Source organism: Lutra lutra, chromosome 17, assembly GCF_902655055.1.
Source record: "Lutra lutra chromosome 17, mLutLut1.2, whole genome shotgun sequence".
NCBI classification, from domain to species: Eukaryota; Metazoa; Chordata; class Mammalia; order Carnivora; family Mustelidae; genus Lutra; species Lutra lutra.
The window spans coordinates 31,763,024-31,785,689 of NC_062294.1; the positions used below are offsets into that span (position 1 = coordinate 31,763,024).

At 45.5% G+C, this 22,666-nt stretch overlaps 1 pseudogene; it reads right to left on the minus strand.

Annotated features, from left to right (window-relative positions):
- Window positions 1–3,376: 3,376 nt before the first annotated feature.
- Window positions 3,377–4,166, minus strand: LOC125088536 (uncharacterized; annotated as a pseudogene).
- Window positions 4,167–22,666: the final 18,500 nt, after the last annotated feature.

A 22,666-nucleotide genomic window follows, 5' to 3' on the forward strand; every position in this document is an offset into this window, starting at 1 on the left:
CCAAGGAGCCGTGGTTCTTTTTACTAGAGAACAAGAGTATGTACTAGGAGTACTTATTGATAAAGGAGTTTTTTCATGCCTTCTCAGGAGACAGAGCTGGGATATGTCTAGTATGTCTACATGTGCATAGTAAGCCATGTGCCCACTTTTATCTGTGATTATTTTTGTATCTACCTATCTGCATGGACATGTTTAAAACCCTGAGTTTATACTGATACTTTTGACTCTAAGCTTCTTCATTTGTAACTTCTTCAGACAACGAGAAGCTTTGTTTCTCGTTATCTACAATGTATTGGTTAATGTATAGACAGAAAGTGGTTGCAGAGTTGCTGACCCTTCCCCTGTAAAGAAAGATTTTACCAACTAGAGGACAGTGTTTGCAGACAGTTCTTTTTGGCTTTGAGCCTCCTGGTGTCCAGTGAGAACACTGTTATCCAGAGAGAGCTCCCCATTGGCCCACTGCCCCCAGGGGCCCTTACTCATTTACAGCAAAGTTTGAATCATTTGCCAGACTTCATTCCATCTTAGGTTCTCTCCAAGACCTGGCTGAGTTTTCCCTTACATTTATATCAAGCAATATTTGCTCCTTGTGGTATAGAGTTCAACAGGTTTTGGCAAAGGCCTGGCATTGCACACACACCACTTACAGAACAATTCCACCACCTTCCAAATGCCCTCAAGCTGTGCATTTGTCTCCAACCCATCTCCACAGCCCTGGCCATCTCCAATCTGTTCTTGGTTTCTACGGATTTTGTTATTTTTCAGAATAGCGTTAAATGGAATCATCCAGGATATAGCCTTCAGGGTCTAGCTTCTTTCTCATCGCAAGATGCATTTACAGTCCATCTATGTCTCATGAGGCACCTGGGTGGCGGTGGCTCAGTGGGTTAAAGCCTTTGCCTTCAGCTCAGGTCATGATCTCAGGGTCCTGGGATCGAGCCCCACATCGGGCTCTCTGCTCAGCGGGGAGCCTGCTTCCCCCCCTCTCTCTCTGCCTGCCTCTCCGCCTACTTGTGATCTCTGTCTGTCAAAAAATAAATAAAATCTTAAAAAAAAAAAAAAAAAAAGATCCATCTATGTCTTTGTGCCAGTCCAGAACTCGTTCCCCTTTCACTGCTTGGTAATATTCCGTTGAACGGGGTATCACAGTGTGTTGACCCACTCACTAGCTGACGTTCACTGAGTTATTTCTCCTGTGCCACACGCATTCAGTGTCATATCTTAAAAGCTCTTTATCTGTCTCAGGATCACACAAGTTTCCTTCTATGTTGTCCTTCTAGTAGTTACATAGCTTAATATTTTAGATTTAAACTATTCCATGATTGCCTCGAACAAATCTTCCATAGGGGTTTTGGCTGCAGTTCTCAACAGCAAATGTGGAAAGTCATTTGCTGGTCATCTTGGGAGCAGAAGCAGGAGCAGCAGGCCTGGCATCACAGTTCAAGGAGGCTGCACTTTTCTTTCTCCCTCTGGAAGCTTCCAAGGAGACGGGACTGCCAGCACATGGAAACTCCAGGGAAGAGACCCAGCTCTCCTTCAGCCACCACCACATCAGGACTAAATATCCTATGTTCTCCAGTAACTGCAGGCAGCGCAGACATGAACTCCAGCCCCTTGAGCAGAGAACAAGGTCAAGAACGCTGCATGGGACAGACAGCGGCCTCAGGATATAGCATGCAGGTTAGCACTAAGAGTGGAAAGAGGCAGGGTTCAGAAGTGGCACAACAGGGGAAACAAAAAAAAACCTCATCATTCTTCTGGATGCATCTCCCTCCTTCTATCTATATCCCAGCTTTCCCTGGGTCCCCCAGATTTGGCTTACAATACACCTTAAATCCACCTCCTGCTTCCCAATACCCTCTGTAAACCCTCTGGTCCAAGCTACCATTCTGGTAATGCAAGAGAATCTATATGGTCCCATAACACAGCACCAGAAACTGGGTGGCTTACAACCACAGCCATTTATTGTCTCATGGTCCTGGAAGACAGGAGTCCAAAATCAAAGTGTTAACAGGGCTGTGCTGTCTCTGAAGAATCTAGGGTAGAATTTGTTCCCAGCCTCTGTCCTCCTCCTGGTGTCTTTTTGGTTTGTGGCAAAGAAGCTCCGATCGTCACATGGTATTCTGCCCATGTGGCAACACACCAATGTGTTAGGGTTCTGCAGAGAAAAAGAACCCACAGCCGGGGTGCCGGGGTGGCTCAGTGGGTTAAAGCCTCTGCCTTCGGCTCGGGTCATGGTCCCAGGGTCCTGGGATCGAGCCCCATGTGGGGCTCTCTGCTCAGCGGGGAGCCTGCTTCCTCCTTCTCTCTCTCTGCCTGCCTCTCTGCCTGCTAGTGATCTCTGTCAAATAAATAAATAAAATCTTTAAGAAAAACAAAAAAGGAAGAAAAGAAAAAGAACCCACAGCCACAGGAGCTCTGTGGAGCTCTGTGGAGGCCTTTTATGTGGAGAAATATATATATATATGACTACTACGCTATATGCGTACACGCATACATGTGGATATAGAAAGAGAGAGTGAGAGAGAGAGAGAATGGGATTCTCAGGAATGGTTGTGAGGGCTGGCAAGTCTGAAATTCGTAGGGCAAGAGGGCGGGCAGCGGACTCCAGCAAGAGTTGGTGCTGCAGTTCTGAGTCTGAATTCCACCAGGAAGCAACTAGAATCTCATGCAGGGCTTCTGTGCCCAGTCCTGAAGAGCATTCCTTCTAAGCGATCTGCCCTTTCCCACTCTTTCCCTTCCCTGCTCCATCCTCCACACAACAGGCCCCGTAAGTGTTAAGACACAAACAGGATTATATCACACCTCTCCTTACAACACCTCCGTCACCCCCCATGACTCGCAGAATAAATTCCAAGCCCCTACACGTGGCCTGAAAGGTTAGGCCACAAATTGTCCCAGAGAGCCCTGGTGTGGGCACACTGTCCTGGTTTTCGATAGCACGCTCTTTCCTTGGATGTGTTCTGGGAAGGTGACCAACCGTATGGTTGGCCTCTCTAGGACCTTATGTGGTCTAGCACCTGAGGAGTCTCTGACCAATCTCATGCCACTGTTCTCTTCTCCTCATCAGGCCACATGGACCTCACGTTCCTCCATCCACCAGGTACCCTCCTCTCGTGAGGCCTTTGCACAGACTAATCCCTCTGCTGGGAAGTCTTTTCCTTTCAAGTCCCCTCCACTTCTTGGTTCCAAACCTTTAATCTCACCATGATTGTCCTGTCACCTCTACCCTGAATGTTCTCTTCAGTGTTCTCCAGAGAAGCAGAACCCACAAGAGACAGACATATAGAAAGAACCACCTCACGCCATCTGGGAAGCTAACAGGTCCCATGAGATACAGTCAGCAAGCTGGAAGCTTCCACCTGATGATGGAGTGTTACTCTACACACTCAAGTTTATGGGTCTATGGGTCACACAACACCCGGCTCATGATGGGCATCTCGGGTCGTGTAGTAACACAGAGGCACATGGTTAAGTTCAGTCACTACTAAGGCCCAACAGCAGGCTAAGAGCTGTTTCGTGAAGGGGGAGTTCCTCACAGAGGAGGGCAGGGCTTTGCTCCCCAAATCCTTAGGACCTGTGCTGTGACTCACTGAGAGGGGCCTGCCAAAGTCTCCACACAGCTTCCCCATCTACTGGTGACCGGGAGGCACCGCTGGCTCTGCTGGGTCATCCTGGGGCCCAAGTCGCAGAGCAGCCCGCATGGCGTCCTGGGCCTCTTGAAGAGCCTCTCTGGCTCAGGGAAAGCCAGATGCAGCAAACTACCCTCCTCCTTCCAAGAGGTATCTTGACATGCACCACAACACTGGACCCCGAGAAATGTCACTGAGGCTGAAGGCATCTGAATTCTCCTCAGATTTCTTTCCCACCTTCCATCACTCAAATGTCGGACCAAGAAGTGTTGAGTAGTTGCTACTTCTCGCTCTCAAGATCCGATTGGCAGAGTATCCTCGCTGTAACGGACCAGTGTGATACCCTGTGGAAGGGCGAAGGCCACCAAGCTCCCTCTGGACTAAATTATACCACAGGGCTGAAGAGCGGATACACCCCTGAGGTAGGATGGTGAAAACACATTGCCGGCCTTGCAGGTTAAAAGCCGAGTGCTTCTGGTGGGTGCTGCGGACAGGGAGGGAGGAAAAATTATTTGCCAGAGCCCATAGTTGCATCTCAATACCAGGTTGTGTGCTAATTTAATCAAGCCAGGGAACCACATCCGCACAACAGAGGCAATGATCTCGTGATGATCCATGGCGTTCTCCAAGCATCTTCCGCACATTTCAGATGGACACATTGAACAGGGCTGTGATGGGATTGCTGTCCCTGCCACAAAATCCTTCCAAGTCTTCAGTGGTAGCGCTGATCTCTGTGATCCCTCCAGGAACGCGGTGGGGCTTCTGGTTCACTCTTAGCCTAGGTCAAGGCAGTTCTAGTGGCTTCCGCTTGACCTGTCCCACCAGAAAAGCCCTCACTCCACAGGTCGGGGAACCGATGTGGGGATTCTGCTGTTCCAATCACATATTCTGGAACTAGGGAAACAACCACATGATGGGTCCAGGGACTCCCCCAGACCACCGCAAGAGCGACCTGAGATAAAACTTCATTGGTACCTGGCCTCCCTAAGCCCCCACTCTGCTTAGAGGGCCACAGTGACCTCTGCATCTCCTGGAATTAGTGTCGGTTGGGAGACAGGGTCCAGCTGTCCCCAAAAGGGCTGGTTACTTCCTTGTCCCCAATACACAGGTAGCCTAGTGAAGGGTCTCAGGCCACTTAGGAAAAAGCAGGGAGAAAGAGTAATGGTATAAATTTTGACAGTATTGGGATCCTTCCTCCAAGGCCTCAGCCTCCCCTCCATTTGAAGGGTTCGGGACCTGTAAGTGGCTCAGGTGGGGATTTACTGAGGGGCCCTGACTTCATGTTTTTATGATTAAGTTAGATGTTTGCCTACTTGATCTAGAACTTTCCTGCTTATACAGATCAAGGAAGAATTTAGTGGGCTTCCTATTTCCTATCTAGGAACACTCTGGTCACCAAGCCAGCACCACAGGTCTGCAGGTGGCACACTGCTTTGACTGCTGTTGTCTACCTCTGCCATCCATCATGACGAGTGTCGTCTTGGTGGCTGAGTGTCGCCGCTTGGCATGCACGCTGGAGGACTCAATTACCCCTGACTGCATTTAGGCTTCCCAACTCAGTGACCATGGCTCCCACCGCAAGTCCTGGCCCTTGGAGGAGAATGACCACAGAGGTCTTCGAGGACGCTGGGACTCCCCTCACAGGTTTATTTCTCCGAGTCATGGCAGAGGGTTTGTCTGCTGTCTCCCCTGCCAGGCCCAGTCTCACCTCGAGGCCCTCAATTACAACCATTTTTGGGAATCCCTGCCCTCCACTCCTCCACAGAATCAAATCCACTTCATCAATAGTGACATTTTTTTTTTTTTAATTTTTTTAAAAAGATTTTATTTACTTATTTGAGAGAAAGGAAGAGAGCACAAGGAGGGGGAGAGGGAGAAGCAGCCCCCCCACTGAGCAGGGATCCCGATGCGGGGCTCGATCCCAGGACCCTGAGATCATGACCTGAGCCAAAGACAGATGCTTAACTCACTGAGCCACCCAGGCGCCCCTATGGTGACATTTTAATGAAAGAACTAGCAGGACATGTTAAGGTCTCTGCCTTCTGGTCTCTATCCACTGTCTACCCAACACTCCTGTGTGCTGGTTGTCTTTTCCCTCCCAGAAGGTAGCAATCCTGACTTTGGGTTCACCTTGTACCTGCACCCAGTGGCCCCAAGATACCACCCACCCAACATGAAAGCTGAATTTCGAGAACAGAAGTGGAGCAGATCAGCAAGCAGGCAGGCTTCCGGACGTACCTTCCCCCCGAGGTCTCACCAGCCACTTGGAGCGAAGCAGGGCCGGCCGTGGGCTCCTCTGGTCTCTTTCCATCCTGTGAAACGTGCATTTTCTGGTCTTGGCTTAATAGTATAGCTGTGACGTGGAGGGATTACACATGTGCTGCTGGGAAATGTGAAATCAGAACCAGGCAGGACCTCCCCTGAGAAAGGCTGCCTATAAATCGTAAAACCCTTAAATGAATAGCTTAGAGGCACAGGGTTGCCTTGGGTTAGGGTTAATTGGGTCGGGTACAAAGGGGTTTATGTTCATAACTTACTGTCCATCTTGCCTCTTCCTGATTTTCCGAAAGTTATTTTGCTCTGGGGCAAATTTGTATTTGCTTTTCTGACAATGATCAGTCTGCAGCTCGGCTCCTTTAAGCTGTTGGGAACTTGTAACCTGCTCAATATCTACCATATTTTCTCTCTCTGATATGTTGAAAGGGAATTGGAGGTACCTTTTTTTTTTTTAAATCCTCCTTCTTCAACCAGAAAATTGCTTCAAACTTACTATTTTTGCTTTGCTCTTTTAAAGGCCTCAACACATTTTATTTTTTTCTTTTCTGACCGTGCTCTAGTACATTCCCAGCTAAGACTTCAGGCTCCGTAGGCCCATGTTAAAGCTAGAAGCTGAAGCCCAGTGGCCAAGAGCCCAGATTCTGTGTTCAGCTAGATCTGAGTCCAAAGGCTGTTCTGCCACTGATTTCTTGGACTGGAGACCAGCCGTTTAACCTCACTGCACCTTAATCTCTTCATCTGTAGGATGGTTCTGACCACCAGCCATAACTTTGGTGTAGACTTAATGACATAATATGGACAAAGGTCTACAAGGTGTCAGGCAAGTAATTCATACACTCATAGTCATCACAAAATGCTCACCGGTAGAGTGGTCTGAGACTTGGTCTCTGAGGCTAGACTACCCAGGGTTTAATTCCCAGCCGTCTTTTGGTCAAATTGCATAAGTGCTCTGTGCCTCAGTTTCCTGAATTGTCAAAGGGAACCCATAATTGCATCTCTACGTTGAATCATCTTGAGAATGAAATGAGCCAATATCTGGGAAATGCTGAGAGCCATGCCTAGCACATAATAAGCAATCAAAAAAGTGTTAGCTATTAAGATTATAGAGGAGTAGTAAAAAAGAGTTCCCAGCTGCAAAGCTGTCACTTTCTAAATAACCTGCTCATAATAAAATTAACTTTTCTCTTGAAATGAACCATACACATCATTCTAATCCCTCCAGTACTTCCTACTCCTGTGAAGGCAGCTTGCCTGGGCATCCGGAAAGAAGGATGGGCAACGGCACAGAATGAAACACTGAGAAATGTCGAGGAATATGCTGCAGCTTACCCCATTCATTGCTTTACAGCCAGGGTGACCCAAACATAAACGCAAATATAATCGCAACCTGGTCTGGATGAAAACATGGTGAGGCCATCATGCCTTCCTGGTGCAGCTAACGTTCCTCTCATTTGCAACTGAGGATACTGACCCATGGAATCTATGGAAAGGGGAGAGAGGTGGAGACATCATAGAAGCCCAATTAGGCATCAGGGCACCCAGGAAGAAAAGACTGAAACGTTTCTGTCTGCCTTGCCAAGTCCTGATTCTCATCCATTTCTTGTTCTGGGAGATGCCCTTGAATCCTTTTGATAGGATCTCCTTTGTGCTTGAGCTGGTCTAAGTCAATTTCTAGTCCTTATAAGTAGAGATTCTGGAGGAAGCCAGTTTTCAGTATGAATGTGTTGGGTAGGACTGCATTGTCATCTCTTAAGTGCCTAGAAGACATTCTAGCTGCCCAGCGAGCAGTCCTTCCATGAATGGCAGACACGGCACCATCACACATGGGTGTGCTCACAAAGGTGGAATAAGGCAAAGCTTGCAAGAGCCTGGGGAGAGTTTTCCCCACCACAAGTACTATGGCTGTAAGGGGTTTTTCCTTGCTCACTCTAGCTGATGCACCTCTAAATGCCTATGAGCTCTAAATGCCTAAATACCATGAGCTTTGACTCTGGTATTTGTGTAAATGGAATGGCGGAGGGAGCTTCCTCTTCCAACCCACCCTCCCACCCCCGCGCCAAAAACCAAAACAACCAGAAAGGGTTTAACCCTAGGAGACAACACAAAGTGCTCTGGTTTACAAACATTTCATTTCTTGGAATCCTTCTCTCATTCCTCAAAACCAGAAAGTGACATTGGTTGGAGAGAGCCCCTGGGAAGGCAGGGCCCCAGGATTAGCTCCCACCATGAGTCACACCCCGGAAGTGACAAGGGAGGGGCAGCATGACACAGCAGAAAAACTGTGGGTCTGGGTGTGGGGCCACCTGACTTGTGGGTAGGGGTCCCCACCGTGTCACTGTGGAACCTTGGGCCAATCACTTTCCCTCTCTGATTTCAGCTTCTCCCTGCCTGAAATGAGGGACTGCTTTCTCTCAACTGTCTGTCTGTGCCTCAGAACCCTCTCAAAGCCTGGGTTCATCTGGATCAGACGCTGTAGGGTATGTAAGAACTTGGACACTCATCTGATTTCTAAAGGCTCCTCCGACTACTTGCCTTGTCCTAAAACAGTCGGCTCAGATGCCATTTATTTCAGGCACTGATGACATGAGCTGAAATGAGATAAAATACAGTTCACGCAGCCCTTCCCGCTGAGAATCTGCCATTTCCCCTTATTCCTTAGACATGAACAGAAAAGAATGTTTCGAGATTCCCAAGCACCATTTCTAGGAGTGTAAATGTTAAGGATTGTTTGAAATTTAGACAAGTGTAGATTCTCATCCCAGACCCTAACACAAGCCCCTTGAGTCCTTTGACTTTGGAAAGTGATTTTTGCCTCCCTGGGCCTCAGTTTCCAAGTACACGCAATGGGGATATTCAGACATATGCCTTAGAAGCTTGTTAAGGGAGATAATTTGTGCAAAACCCTTATTCCCGTAACAGTGATGCTCAGTGCATGTCAGCCAACATTACATTCTTCTTCTGATTCTAACAGAGTTCCACGCTGACCCCACCGTGCCCTCCAAGTAAGACAGTCAGAGGTTGTTTGTTATGGGCCCCTTGCTTTTGCTGAAAAGCAAACACCTTTCCCTGACTCAGAAACACCAGTACTCACTCTTAAGACCCGTGATTTGAGTCATGGGAAGAGACACTCAAACGACTTTGTTTATCTCCAAACCCTTATGCAATATTTTTCCCACTATTTTTAAGTCTTCTGTCCCCTTCCCCTCCCCAAACTCACCCTTCCCCTACTTCAACCCCCTACCGCCCAGCTCCTTATTCAGCTCAGCTATTTCAGTTTTGGGTTGACTGGTCTAGACAGGAACCAAAAAATGCACAGTCTGCATACTGGTCCCCCTCTGGGCTTCACAATTATCCAAAAAGAGCATAGGGATGTGGGACTGATTGAGAGGAACCTCAATTCAATGAAATAATCCACTTAAGGCATGCACCACCTAGCAGGTCAAAATACAATATGATGATTATATTTAGATACTAAATCCTTTGGCTTTTTTCTATTCTCAAGAGAACATTCTGGAACCATGGCCAATCCCTTGAATACCTTGGAGCAAAATAGGAAAGGCAGTTCAGTCTGATTTGGGTGGGCTTCTCTAGCCCTTGATATGGCTTTGCCTATAAAATTCCATCGGTTCCCTGTAGCTGTGTAACCCACAACCACAACATCATAGTTGTGTAGAGCAGTGAACACTTACGCAGCTCATGTACCTATAAGCTGGCTGATCTCATCTTCCTCCTGGCACCAGGGAGCTACTCAGAGCATGATGGTGGACACTCAACCCCACAAACACATCCTGTCTCTGACATATACTATCCAATCAAATATCATTGGCCAAAACAAGCCGGGTGATGATGCCCAAGGCCAAAGGTGAGGAAGTATGGTCTTCTCATGAAAGCACGGGAGAGAAAGAGACTATTTCTGTAAAGAAATTAATCCATCAACATACTCCAAATTCCATCAACCCCTACACATCTCTCTGGGGTGCTCATGGAGGATGCTCTGTGCGGTGAATACAGAAAGGGGAGAATTGGTCCTTCTTTGTCCCTCAGCCACTGGAAGAATTCTTTCTCTATACCTCAGCATTGCTATCTTGTCTTCAGTCTCTACGCAGCTGCTTAATAATTTGCCTTAGTGTATATGGGCACTTCTCATCTCTTGCTAAATTGAGAATATCACTTGACAGCAACTGAGGCTTCTAATACTTTTGCTTCTTGGAGAGCTCCTGAGTGCCTTTCAAGACATTGCCCATTTCAGGTCTTCTTGGATGATTCCAATAGCCCCATGCCCAACTGCCAGAAAATCAGGTCCCTCTTCTATGTCCCTGCCCCGTCTTTTCTAGGCCTTGATTCATGCATTTATCACCCTTGGTTCATCAGTCTGTGAGATTCATTTTTCCAAAGATGTGGCTAGTATGTCCCTTAGAGAAGAAGTCTGTAGGTGCCTTACAAAATGCACATTCCCATGCCCCATAATCAGGTGTCAAATACAAAATGTTTAACAAATAATAGGGAATGGTACCAATAGGGCAGATGTTACCTACGTGTAACACCAGCAAGGGGCTTTCCGAGTACCCAACTCTGCAAGGCATGACTCTTTGGTTTGCCAATTATGGGGACACCCAAGGGGCTCAGGATAGAGTCAAGGCAGTTAGAGTGGGTACATTGTTTCCCAGGAAGGTGGTGAATTTTGTATTTAATATTTTAATATTTTGACAATCAGTTTAACCATGCTGGTGTGTTCCTCTTGAACCAGACCTATCACTCAAGTCTTATAAGTCTTAGTTTCTGGGGGAAGGCTCAGGAGTCTACATTTTTATAAGCTTCACAAGAGCTTTAGGTACACAATAAAATTCTCAAGGTGATGAACTTGTGGGTCAGTTCCAGAGAGATGGAGGTTATGTCTTTCGTGTCTGAATTCCTGTACACAGGTTAGCACATGGCTGTTCTAGTCCATGCATGAGTTCTCATAGGAGAGTCCATCATGGCTGGCTCGCCCTGATGTGACACTGACTTTTAGGTTTAATTTAATACATGTAACTGGCTACTTTCTCCATTTTCTCAATGCCAATTTCCAGGGGAGTGTTGGGCTCATCCTTCAAAACTAGGTCACACCTGTCAAGATGGCTGAGATTGAATGAGCTTTCTTGGGGTCAGGCAAATGGGAGGAAGAGGAGCCAGAAGAAATAAAGAAGAAATCTATATAAAGAGAAAGGTCATAAGGTGGAAATGAGCATGACAGGTTTAAGGATTGAACAGGGACCAGACTGAATGGACAGTGAGACTGGAGCTTTGAAAGCACGCTGGAGGGAGAGCAGTGTGAGACGTGAATGGAACAGTACTAAGGGACTAGATCTCACAGAGCCTTGTCAGTTGTGTTCAGATAGCAAATCCCAGCACTGTCCCTTAGAAGTGCCATCATTTGGTTATGTGGCTTTGAGTGAGTTGCTAACTTAAGCTCCAATTTTGTCATCTGTAAAATGGGGATAATGATACTGAATTCTGGATCGGGAAATACTTCCAAGTCATTGCTACTCAAAAACTGACTGGAGAAATGTGTCTGAAGTGTTACCTAAAGAAAATGCAGTGCATCCAGCCCTATAAACTAAATCCTATAGACACAAATACCAAGAGAGACAGGTTCGGTAACATCTCCCAGTGCGGAAAGGTCCGAAAATATGGCGGGTTGCTAGACAACTCACAGCTCATTTATAGAAGGCAGGTGCTGCCTAAATCTGGTCAAAAGTTGCCAGATATTCTATTTTTTTTTTCATAAGTTTGAAATTTAAATTTTTATGTGGTATCTCATGACATAAAGTATTGGCAACTAACAACAACTAGAAGTTCTAAAACATGTAGAGACCAATAAGACTCCTCAGCAGGTTGGATTCAGTGGGAGAACTGCCATTTTGCAACTTCTCCATTGTAAGCTCCCAAATCTCTCCCTTGAATAGGACAACATCACAGAGTGCTATGTGCTAGGTCCTCTGTGTCCTGAACCCCTGCAAATTTGCTTTCATTGGACTGCACTTTGGTATTTTACCACCAGCAAATGTTCAAGGACAGCATTAAAAGAAACCCAATGAAGATCATGTGTTTGCTGTAAGGATATTGCTGAATATTTGTTTACTTCATCCCATGGCATCTACTTTAGGGAAAAAAAATAGTTAAAATAATACATTTTCTTTGTCTTTAACCCCAGAAGTAGTTGTACTTATCATGAGCCCTGAGATTCTGTTTTAAAATCTGATAGACATCCAAAGTCATGCAGATATCATAATGCTTATAAACCTCTTTGCATTAACTGCTAGAAACCTAGGAATAAAGATTATGACTTGCCTTAGAAAGTAACTCACCTAGTAGTAGTTGGGTGGAGAACCTAAGCCTAGTTCTGTCCATTGAGTCCTGAGAAGTCTGCTACCTCTGGGCTAAGGCATTTCATTGCTGGCTGAGACCCCCCAGAGCTCTCTTTCCTGTGCTAAAACAACACTTGGGAAGACAGTTGCTCCACAGTGCTGAGTCCGGGAGTATAAATGGGAGAAGCAGACCCTCCAGTCCCTCTCAGGGAACACAGGCATATGTAGGAAATAAACTTGCTGATTTCATTCACAGAGATCCTGGTTTTCTTTATTAGTGCAGCAAAACTTACCCTATCCTGACTGGTTCATAGTTAATAAATTAAGGGTTTGAACCCAGCGTTGCCTTGTTCCAGTGCCCTTAGCCACTGCCTCATATTCAACAATCATAAATATCATCACTGCACAGATACAGCCAAATGTAAGAATATAGATAAACACACTCTGCGATCTGATCATTTTATAAATGTCTTATAAACACAAGTGATATTGTCAAGGTTCACAATGTTAATCTTGCCCCCTTAAGAAGGCTGTATGGTCTTTAGAGGAAGGCATTCTGTCCTTGAGTACTTTGAGGGCAACTTATTATAGGGTACCTTACAAGTTCTTGAAGATTTCTTCTTGAATGACATTTAATGGGTGATGATCAAGAAAATAGCTTTGTGATAATGAACCCTCACCTGTCTCTCTCTTTCTCTCTTTTTTTTTTTTTTTTTTTTACTGTCCCTCATAATAATAGGAATTTGCCTGTTAAAATTTTGGAAGCAAAACTGCTTGCCTTTATAGAAGACCAAAACAAAACAAAACAAAACAAAACAAAAAACCCAGGCAGTTTCTAACCACTAATGTTTAGTTCCTGAGGAAGGTGTGAGAGGAAGGATGGGGGTCAGGGCCAGGGATGAGAGATGGAAGTAAATCATCAATGTGATCACCAGTGGAGCTGAGAAAGAGCCTATTAATGTCATGTAATCAATTTCAAAAAGATACAGTTGCACTCAGGGTACTTAAACCTTGGAGGTTTCAACTACATCATACTTGTCACATGCACACAGTGTCACTAATGAGCTTATGTAAATATTTAATCTTCTCTATTTGCATTACCCGGCCCAGCCTACCTCCCAGGCCTCTTGTCCCAGCCTTCTCTAATGCCGACACAGCCTCAGAGAACAACTTGGGTTGCTGGAACTCACCATGATCTTTTAGGATATTTACTCCCGGTTTGCATTCCCTTCCTACCCACCAAGCAACTGCACATCCTTCAAGACTCAGCTTGAATACGTTCCCCCTTCTGAAAGCCTTGCCTGCACCCTCTATAACTCCCCATGCCCATAGAATTTTTAGTTTCCTCCTCTTTGCACCATTACACCTTGCTAACATTCCATAATCCCAAGTCTTACATCTATTTATTTAACAAACATTTATGAAATCTTACTTTGTGCCAGTCATGGGGCCAGGTGCTGAGTATACAGAGGTGAATAAGAAATTATAATTATTTGTGAGTTCACTGACAACAAGTATCTTATTCATTTTTTAACTTTCAAGCGTCATGAATGTGTAGACTTAAATAAATACACAATGTGTTCTCTTTATATCTGTGTCCACAGTCTGCTTCTATGCATCAGGACTGTTTGGGAAGTGACAGAAATGCAATTCAACTAGGTTAGTCACAAAAGGGGATACACTGGCGCATGGATTCCAGGAAAGTTTGGCCATCCAAGCAGGGGGGAGGGTTTTTTTTTTTCCTCCTAGTAAAATCATTTCATTTAGTTTTAAGATCCATCTCCAACAGCTTGAAATAAAAATTTCCATCGTCTTCAGTTGAACTCTATGTCACTTTTTTAGAATGTCCTATTTTTCCATTAAATCATTTCTAAACCACTCTATGTGTTTGAGTTTATGTTTAACACTCAGATACGGGTTTTTAAAAAGGCCACAGTCACCAGCTCCCCAAAGTGATGAATTGGGACCTTGGGACCTAATTTTTGGAACAATAAAAACAGCAAATAGTGATTTGAATGCTACTCAGAATCCTTCTCTGTCTACATTTGAGCTTCTCTTTACCTGTTCTTTTAATTTTCATGATTTGTAGACTGCCTTCTTTGGATGGTGAGAAGCATAACCACCGAGATCTCCCAGATTTGGTATCTTACAGCTTTCACCACTGATGACAGATCACTGATCTTTCTTAGTTATACAGTGAAAAGTCCCAGGAAAGGATTCTGATTGGCTCAGGCCTGACCACGTGGCCAATCCAGGAGCTACCTGGCACTATCAGGAGATTAGAGGACTGTAATTGGTGAGGCTGCTTCTGATGTCCAATCCAAAACAACCGACTAAGGGTGAAGGGATGAAGTAGTTCAATCAGCTTCCCAAGAGAAAAGAGAGATGGTAAGCAGAAGGGCCCAGTTCTCTAAGCCACTGATTGTGTCATTTGTTCAGCGTTCTTTGTACACTTGTTATGTTTAAGGCATTGTGTTAAGATGTGCTGGGGAAAAGAAACAAAAGTTATGCAATTCCTAACTGATCCTCTGGGGGGACAGGGTGGAGAAGCCTGGTAGTTAAGAACTTGGGATCTAAGGCCAAAATGCCCGGAGGAAAATCCTGGCTACACAATTTGCATGACTGTGACCTTGAGGGTCTCTGACTTCAGTTCATCTGGAAAATGGGGATAACAATCACATTTATCTCAGGGAAGATCTGTGAGGTTTAGTGAACCCCACGTGACACATGGAGCATAGTGTCTTACACGGAGTCAATACTCAATCAATGCTAGGTATTACTTGTGCGTGATTGTAAGGCAGGACAGACAGCATGATGTTTTGAAATGACAAAATGTAGAGCTGAAGATCCAACAGAACCCAGAAATTAATATTGACAATGGGGCCCAGAGAAGGCATCAGAAAGGAAGAAGCATTTGGTTAAACCCTTAGTGGTGAGCAGCACTTTAACAGAAGGGACAGGACATAAATGGCATTCCAGAAAGATGCACAATTCAGGAGGAAGAAAAACTGTGGGCTCGACTAAGAGGATGTTAAATCAAGATCCAGAAGATCCCAAAGTTTTTGTTCGAAGAGGATTTCTAGAGCCTAAGGTTCACAATAGATAGTCCTGGAGAGATGGTTATAAAGCAACTATTGGATTGAAGCAATGATGGAATGAAATGCCAAGCTAAAGGGTTTGGACTTTATTCCATAGATAATGCGGAGTCACTGAAGGTCTTGGAGCTGGGAACTGAATGACAAGATCTAATTGAACATTTGTCATTGAATAAAGACTTTTCAAAGAGCCTTAATGGCTAGAAGAATAAGTTAGAACTCTGTGTCTTTCACTGTTCCATTTTTGTTAGACATGGGTACGGAAAAATATTTCTCTATCGTTAGAAAACAGGGGGGCCTGGGTGTCTCAGTCTGTTAAGCATCTGCTTTTGGCTCAAGTTATGATCCCAGGGCCCTGGGATCAAGCCCTACATTGGACTCCCTGCTCAGTGAGGAGCCTGCTTCTCCCTCTGCCTGCTGCTCCCCCTGCTTGTGTGCTCCCTCTGTCAAATAAATAAGTAAAATCTCAAAAAAGAAAAGAAAACAGTATCATAATGACTATGACTCTAGCACCAAACACTCAGTCTCAGTGTTGGGGAACGGTAAGGAATAGTGAGGACTGTGGCAAATTAGAGACATGTGGGGGGACAACCTCTTCTCAGGCCTGACATTAGTAATTATTTTCAAAATATTAAAAATATTAATCTAGGGGCGCCTGGGTGGCTCAGTGGGTTAAGCCGCTGCCTTCGACTCAGGTCATGATCTCAGAGTCCTGGGATCGAGCCCCGCATCGGGCTCTCTGCTCAGCAGGGAGCCTGCTTCCTCCTCTCTCTCTGCCTGCCTCTCTGCCTGCTTGTGATCTCTCTGTCAAATAAATAAATAAAATCTTTAAAAAAAAATATTAATCTAGAAAAGCTTAAAGTCTAGGGTCGCCTGGTTGACTCAGTTGGTTAAGCATCTGACTCTTGGTTTCCACTCAGGTTAGGGTCTCAGGGTCCTGAGATTGAGCCCCATGTGTCAGGCAACACGCTCAGCAGGGAGTCTATTTCTCTCTCTCTCTCTGCCCATCCCATCCCCTGAGCTCGCTCAAACATTCTCTCTCAAATAAATAAATAAATAAAATCTATAAAAAAAGAAAAGCTTAAAATCTAAATTTTTATATAACATCCCTGTTTTGTGTGTGTGTGTGTGTGTGTGTGTGTGTGTGTTTTTCTAAATTGGTCACATTTTTTAAAAGTTCTATTGGCTAAATGAAACGTGTCTGTGGACCAAATTTCTCCTAAGGGCCATCAGTTTGAGACCCCTGGATTCACACTGACCCAGAATCAATATTGATCTGGATATCTGAATACTTTTACTGTATGACCATTCCATAATTTCCACTAAAGGGTTCAGAAATAAAAACAAGGAAGGAGAAGGCCATGCACAGGAAATATTCTCAATAAGCCAGATAGGGGGTTTGAAGAGCTATAAGTTTCAAATGCAAAATTAAATAATCAGAATCAAAACAAACAGAGATATATAGGAAGCTCCTAAATTTCCCGATTTTTCTTGTTTCTTGAGCTTTATTTTAATTCCAGTTAGTTAACAGACAGTATGATAGTAGTTTCAGGTGTACAATATAGTGATTCAACACTTCCATGTGTCGCCTGGTGCCCATCAGGACACGTGCCCTCCTTAAGTGGCTTTGCCTACTTCCCCCATTCCCCCACCCACCCATCCTCTGGTAACCATCAGCTTGTTCTCTGTAGTTAAGAATCTGTTTCTTGATTTCTCTCTTTCTTATTTTTTTCTCTTTGCTTATTTGTTTTGTTTCTTAAATTCTACATAAGAGCGAGAACATACTTTCTTAGCTCTGAGGTTAACAGTCTCTAGCTCCGCCCACATTGAGGTGACCACAGATGTCCACGTTTTGACCCATAAGCTAGGATGACACTTTTCACCGATGTTACTAAAAAAAAAGAAAGAAAGAAAGAAAGAAAAAATAGACTGAGGTCGAGGAACATGGAAAGAACTTGGCCTCTTGAGTTTGAGAAATCTGAATAAAAAATAATGAATTTTGGGATGCCTGGGTGGCTCAGTGGGTTAAGCCACTGCCTTCGGCTCAGGTCATGATCTCAGTGTCCTGGGATCGAGTCCCACGTAGGGTTCCTTGCTCAGCAGGGAGCCTGCTTCTCCCTCTGCCTCTGCTTGCCTCTCTGTCTGCCTGTGCTCACTCTCTCTGACAAATAAATAAATAAAATCTTAAAAAGAAAATGACGAATTTTGACAAGAACAGTTAGAAGCTTTTAAGTGCTACCTCTAGTAGCTTGTATCACATCAGCTTTGCCGGGGACCACTACAGGACAAACAACCACAGACTATCAGCCTCCTGCAACAGCAAGCATTTACTGCTTGTACACGCACAGTGTTCCATGGAGCTTGGCCAGGCTCACACTTTTTTAAGTTTGCTCTGTTCCACGCATCTCTCATCCCCCTCCTTCCGTGACCAGGCTCCGATGCCCATGACCTTCTCGTAGTGATGACAGACGTGCGGGAGAGTAAGATAGAACTATGCAAGGCCTCTTGAAACTTTGGCTCACACCTGGCATACCATCACCTCTTTTTATGAGCCCAAGTCAGTCTTGGCAGAGGGCATGGCTATAGAGAGGTGAAGGAATATTCGTGCTCTACAACACATCCTCAGACCAGAAACAGCTCAGATGTCAACCAACTCAGAGTGGACAAATAAATCCAGAGACAGTACCAAAATGGGCTAGCTAGATTGCAGCACTGAAGAAGAAGACCGGACCCTGGCTTCCCTCAGTGATAGGGATGAATCTTAACAACCTCATACTGAAGAAAAGGAGAAAACCAGAAATGAATGAAGGCAGTGGGCACCTATTCCTATAAAGTTCAGAAAGAAGCAGAACTCAACTATATAGGGTTTTTTAAGAAGGATTTTATTTATTTATTTGACACAGATTGAGAGAGAGATCACAAGTAGGCAGAGAGGCAGGCAGAGAGAGGGGGAAGCAGGCTCTCCGCTGAGCAGAGAGCCCAATGCGGGGTTCGATCCCAGGACCCTGAGATCATGACCTGAACCGAAGGCAGAGGCTTAACCCACTGAGCCACCCAGGGGCCCCTCAAATATATTGTTTATAGATAGTCACATAGGTGGCAAAACCATACAATAAAGGAAGAAAATGAGTATCCAAAAAGTCAGAATTGTGGCTCTTTCTCTTCTGGGTGTCCCAATCAGAAAGGACCAAAAAGAAAGCTGGAGATCTCTCTCTCTCAATCTGGACTGTCCTTCCTCAGGCAGCTGCTTCGTACTTATTTGTCAAACTGTAGCTTTATATTGAGAGCTTTTTATGTATGCCTGTTAGAGTCCAGTTCTACTGAACCAGAAGTTATGGATGAAAAACATGTGATTTTGCTGGTGATACGATGGTCTCCATCAGAACCTCCATTTTATCTTTGGTGACATCAGGAGAACAGTAGCTCTCACTCAGGCCTGTCCTGAGGACTGAATGAGAGAGAGTATGCAGGGGACGTTTTTCTCTTATTAGTAAGAAACAGTTGCTGAGGAGAAAACTCTAAGCCTTTGACATCAGGAAAAGGAGAGGAGGACTATAAATGTTCCTTAACTGTGTTTTGTGTATGTTCTCATTTCTTTACAAAGGAAAAACAAAAACAAAAACAAAAGGCAGGAGAGGGACTTATACTCAAATTGACATGACCCAATGAAAGGAGGATCCCAATAACCATAAAATAGCACAAGAGAAGCCACAAGGCAGTGTGGGAGCCTCACCTAGCACAAAATGCTTAAAAGATTTCTCAAGCTCACCGCCCCTACTCTTTGTGTGTAAAGAAAATGAACTTGGTGCGTAAATCTGACCCCTCAGACGGTGGTCATCTACCCTAAGGACCTTCTGGGTGGCTCTGAGGTCCTGAAGCTGATCTGGGAGCTTGTGTCCCTGGCCATCTTGACGCAGTGCTCCTTCTGGATAGCCAGATGGGTCCTCATGGGAGGTCTGTCCCCAGAGCAAATGGTTTATCTTTAAACCCATCCTTCATTTCCCCTCTTATCAGCAGAGGAATGTGGGGAGGCTGTAGGCATTAGCTGTGTAGGCATTTGGGATTTTGTGAGGTTGAGCATGTCAGAATGGTGGCTTACTGGCCTTCAACACATTCTCAGATTAGGTGAGTGTGACCAGCCACAGTGGTATTCCCTGGGCCAGAGCAAAGCGTGAGCCTCCGAGACTACCCAGATACTATTAAAAAGAACGAGGGTTTTGGGTGGGTTCTTGCTGTTTGTGAACATCGTCTTAAGAGTTTTACATGATCAACCTCAGCCAACACTTTGAGCCAGCAACCAGGTACCATTCTTAACCCCCACCCCTTTTTTAACTTAAAAGAAAATGAGGCAGGAGGCAATGGCACAGGAGTCTTAAGTGACAGGTAGAGCCAGTAAGATGGAAATGACAGGTGTGCCCGCATGGTGATCAGCCTTGAACGGAGCCGTGGCTAGAGAGGGTACGGGGACAAGTGTGTACAGAATGTGCCCATGACCAACTTTCCAGACCTTTGTTTAGTGGCTTTGTTGTTTCCCAGACATCTCCCCCCTGCCCCCCCCCACACACTCTCTTTCAAATTTAAGTAGAAAACCCATTCCAAAACCAACTACACAGAAGCGAGTCTTTGATTCTCCACTGTTTCAGATCATTTGCTCCAATATTTACTGTCTTAGGGGCAGAAAATAGAGAAATTGACATGCAGCATTTGCTGTCAACCAAGGTTACCATACCATCTTCTGGCCAGTTTGGGCCGATGAGTTTGTACTGCATCTGCTATCAAAGCTGCCCCTCCTTGCTCAAAAGAGGGTCTTGGCAGGAATCCTCGAGAGCAGGTACAGCCCTCCTGCCCGCCTTTCCCACCCCTCCCCCCCCACCACCACAGCTGTGGGGCCTGGTCCTCTCCACTTTATAGAGAAGGGGAATTCCAAGGAGAACCTTGGGCTGGTTTATTTTTAATTGTTGACCTCCAAGCCCTTCTGTTTGCATCTGTTTATTAAATTGCGAGCTCAGCTGTGAAATGCCCTTTATGATGTTGTTTTATTGGTGGGCCATTCAGGGACCCAGCGCCACACAAACAGGATAAATATTTTTCTTCACAGCACACACCCCACGTTGGGGGCCACGGAACAAGGGAAGCGAGGATCGTTTGTTTACGAGCTCTGATTCATTCATTACTTGGCGAGGAGCTGTGAAATGTAAATCTCACATTCCAGCAGGACAATCCCTGCGCCAGCTTGAGCTCATTTGGAGGTGTGATGTCCCAGTCAAAAGGAGGCTGTTAATTTTATTGACCAAATTTGGAAAGTGGGAGCTCCAAAATTAAATAGAGCCTTTGGAAAAGAACATTTAGGTTTCTCAAAGACCGGCAGAAGGGGGTCACGTGGCTTGGGGGTTTGGTGGTTGGGTTTTTTTGTTGTTGGGTTTTTTTTTTTTTTTTTGGTCTCCCACCTCCCCAGCCCCACCCCCACCCCGGAAGGAAACTTCAAATACCAGTGCTGTTTGCAGGAGGCTTGAAATGAAATTGCTGTCTGCCTCATCTTCTAGTTTCAAAAGATTTGATCTCTCCGTGATAGGTTTGTCAGTATTAATTATAGCAACCTTTCTTGAGCGCTTAGCTCTCTGCTTTAAATATATCATCTTGTGTAATTCACACAGTCACCCTCCGAAGTTCGTGTTATTAGTGCCCCCATGTTACAGCCGGGAAGCTGATGCTCAAAGTGCAGAAGGTGTTTGCCTGGGGCCCCCGGAACTGCGACTCAAAGTCAGATCTGCCCGATTCTAGAGCCTGGGTCCCTCCTCCACACAGCTCTCCTGCTCTCTTTGCCATCTTTGTGTAACTAAAAAATGGAGTTTCCTGGTGCCTTAGGAAGAGCTAAAGTTTCCAGCGGTTACTAAGCAGCTACAGGCTCGCAGATTCTCCCCGTTTGCTCCATGCTCAGAACAGAAAAGAAATCCGACTGACGGAAAGATTTCAAGCGCCACTTGCTATCCGCACCGCGGGTCTGTGGCCCCATAGCCGGGCACAGGGTCCTAAAGGAAGAAGTACCTTGAACTCCAAAGGTCATCGTTGGGGGGTTCCTTGGGCCCTCTTGCACTCTCTCTAAGCCTGGCCAGAAAGGGTAAATTCAAACTGATTGAGGCAGGGTTGTGCACGGGGTCCGAGGTGGCGCGGTGCGTTTGGGGCTCCACGGGGCTGTTTATCCACAGAACCAGTGGCCCATGTCAATATTTGGACTTGGAGACGGCCTGGTTTATAATTGTTCAGACTTGCCTCTGAATTGGGCTTTGAAATACCCATTTGCCGTGTCCCTTCAATGCTTCATTCTTTTTGTCGGGGGAGGTTATTTAGGGAGAATTTCTTTAGAGAGGTTGCTGGGTGGGTGTGGAGAAAAAGGAGGGGACAAGTTCAGAATGTGATAGGAAAAATCACAACGTGATTTGGGGGAAAAAAATGTAAACCATGTTACGAAAGCTCCGCCATCAAGAAATGTTATTGTTGGTTGAATGGTAGGAACCATCTGGGTCTCTTTTAATGGCTAGGGGCCCCTCTGTGGATGGTACAGATGTTTCTTTTGTTATTGGTGCGATCTTGTAAATAGTTAAAATATTTACCAAGGCACCTCGGAGCTGGAGCTATCCCATTTTATTATTTATACCTTTTCAGAGGGACAAAAATGGAGGTGTCCACTAAACGTGATGGATTAGGTTTATAAACAGCCATTATGGCCGTCAACCCTCGAATGTCAGCTTCTCCTTTGTGTCTGCGCATTTCTAAGCTAACCAGTGATCCATGCATAAGATAGGAGGTTAAGAACGCAGAGAAAAGGAGTGTTAGCTCCAAGCAAGATGTATCTTCTGCTGATTAGAAATACAGCTGTGGAAAGTGAGGGGGACCCTGGGCAGGAGGTGAGAAAAGGACGCGCGTGGGCTCCTGCGCGTGCACGCGTGTGTGTGCAGGCAGAAGAAAGGGAGCTGAGAAGTGCAGAAGTCCCTGCACCCTGACAAGAGGCATTTCAGTTCTAACAATCTGAGACTGAAAACCTGCAAGGCCTCTCTACCTGCCAGCATCCTTCAGCTGTTTTCTTAACGGACTGCAGCTGGCTTTTGTTTTCCCAAGATAAAAATCGGGAAATGCAAAAATTAAATAGGATTGGAGAAGAAAGAGGATGGGCCCTTCTGGGAAAGAGAGGAAAGAGCGAGCTAGCAGGTACCAAGACCTTGTGGAGAGAGGGAGATTCCCATCTCCTGGTAATTAAGTAAAACATCTTACAATGGGGGGTGGGTGGGATTGGGGGGACCTGGGTTGCAGATGACCT